This window comes from Archocentrus centrarchus, unplaced genomic scaffold (assembly GCF_007364275.1).
Source record: "Archocentrus centrarchus isolate MPI-CPG fArcCen1 unplaced genomic scaffold, fArcCen1 scaffold_33_ctg1, whole genome shotgun sequence".
Taxonomy (NCBI): Eukaryota; Metazoa; Chordata; class Actinopteri; order Cichliformes; family Cichlidae; genus Archocentrus; species Archocentrus centrarchus.
The window spans coordinates 3,062,233-3,064,965 of record NW_022060261.1 but is presented as its reverse complement, the minus strand read 5'-3'; positions in this window follow the sequence as shown (position 1 = coordinate 3,064,965).

Below are 2,733 nucleotides of genomic sequence, written 5' to 3'. Positions count from 1 at the left end.
GTCATTTGAGCGTCTGGTGCTGTCCCACCTCAAGTCCCTCACAGCCCCCCTTCTGGACCCCCTGCAGTTTGCCTACAGAGCCAACAGGTCTGTGGACGACGCCATCAACCTGACTCTGCACTTCATCCTACAGCATCTGGACTCCCAGGGAACCTACGCCAGGATCCTGTTTGTGGATTTCAGCTCTGCCTTCAACACCATCCTCCCTGATCTCCTCCAAGACAAGCTGTCCCAGATGAACGTGCCAGATCCCATCTGCAGGTGGATCATTGACTTCCTGATGAACAGGAAGCAGCACGTGAGGCTGGGGAAGAATGTCTCGGACTCCCGGACCATCAGCACTGGCACTCCTCAGGGCTGTGTCCTCTCTCCTCTGCTCTTCTCCCTGTATACCAACTGCTGCACCTCTGACCACCAGTCTGTCAAGCTTATTAAGTTTGCAGACGACATGACTCTCATCGGACTCATCTCAGACGGGGACGAGTCGGCCTACAGGATGGAGGTCAAACGTCTGGTGTCCTGGTGCAGCCACAATAACCTGGTACTGAACGCCCAGAAGACAGTGGAGATTATAGTGGACTTTAGGAAGCACACAGCCCCTCTACCCTCCATCATCCTGACTGACACCCCCATCACCACAGTGGACTCTTTTCGCTTCCTGGGAACTACCATCACCCAGGACCTCAAGTGGGAGCCCACCATCACCTCTGTCATCAAAAAGGCCCAGCAGAGGATGTACTTCCTGCGGCAGTTGAAGAAATTCAACTTGCCAGCAAGGACCATGGTGCAGTTCTATACTGCCATCATTGAGTCCATCCTCACCTCCTCCATCACTGTGTGGTACGCTGGAGCCACCACTAGGGACAAACAGAGACTACAGCGCGTTGTGCACTCTGCTGAGAAGGTGATTGGCTGTAACCTCCCATCTCTCCAGGACCTGTACACCTCCAGGACACTGGGGCGTGCAGGTCGGATCACAGCCGACCACTCTCACCCTGGGCACAGACTTTTTGACCCTCTCCCCTCAGGCAGGAGGCTACGGTCCATACGGACCAGAACCTCCCGCCATAAGAACAGTTTCTTCCCCTCTGCTGTTGGACTCATGAACAATTACCCTAAGACTGTTACCACCACCCTCCACAAACGCTGATGACCCTATGTCTATGCACCTGTCTGACTGCACTGATGTACATATTAGTGGAATATAGTCTACATTCTTTTATCTTTTAATTAGTCTCTGCACTGTATATTTTGTAATTTTGTAATATTGTGCTATAGTTATAGCTCTAATATCTCTGTATATTTGCAATTTGTATACTTGTATATTGTCTTATAGTTTTTATACTTATTTGTTTTTTCTGTAAGCACGAAGTACCGCAGCAATTTCCTAATGCTGTGAACCTGTTCACCCATATGGCAATAAAACCTTCTGATTCTGATTCTGATTCTGAAATGATTCAGTCTGCTGTAAAACACAGACTGCATCATGTACTTTTATTAATCAGCTGCATCGACCCCCCCCCCAGAGTCCTGATGGGGGCAGAGACTGATGCTGAGCAAAAAGAAAGTCTGCACACCAGAAAAGCTGCTGGAGGAATATTTACTACAAAAGCCTGGAGGAAGTGAGGCACAGCTGCCCACTCACTGTGGGGTCACGTGTTTCAGAGTGCCTGATGCCCCTCAATGACAGGGCTGTCCTGAGGGAGGGGGCACTTAGAGCATGAATCAGGTATTAATTCTGTCATTAACACAGCCGGCCTCACATGATGAAGTTTCCTTCATTCCACTAAAACGTTCCAAAGCATTCCCGCCTCGTAGAGACCACGATCCTGCTCCAGGGAGCAGTTCAGGGACTTTGTTATCCCTGAGAGGAGATAAACTAATCATTTATCTCTCCACCTGCACTCTGAGTACAGTCATTCAAGTGCTGCCTGGAAACACGTCAGCTGACAGGAAGTGAACATGAACTCAGAGGCTACAAAGCTGACGTTACCTCAGAACCTTTAATGGACTTTATCAGTTAAAAATCTGGATTTAAGGAGTTTATATACATTAATTTTCATAAAAGAAAGAGAGTCAGATTTTCTTCCAGCAGTGTGACGTTCAGGGTCCAGCTGTGTGTCGGAATTTGTAAACATGTTAGCAGGTTATAGCATAAAATGGAAAATACACTTTCAATAGCATCACCATGACGTGCACCACTTTAACAGTTTGTTGTTTCCATGAATACTCAGATGGTCTGTCGCTATGAATTATGGGACAGCGTTTTGTCCTCCCCTGTCATAAAGGATGGAGCTCTGAAGGAGCAGGTGAAGGAGCACTGAAGCTCGTTTCATTAACACTTGGAGCAGCTTTGAGGCTCCACACAGTCACTCCTGTCTGAGAGAGGGCGGAGCTGCTGACAACATGCTGAAACAGCAGACTCAGGATCAGTTCTGTGAGGGCTGGTAGGGACATTATTACTGAAACACTGCGTCTCAATGCTTTTACAGTAAGAGAACACGACACCTCAATGTGTGTGTGTGTGTGTGTGTGTGTGTGAGCTGTACTGTGTGTAAGGATCCAGCAGGTGGCAGCAGAGGAGCTTCAGTTTGTCCAAGAACAGCTGATGGTCTGACCTCTGACCTTTAACATGTACTCATGTTTACAAATATTCCCTGTGTGTTTTCCAACATTCCTCTGACCTCCTGGTTTGGCTGCTGCTCTCATGCTTTGGTCACTGATCTTTGCAGT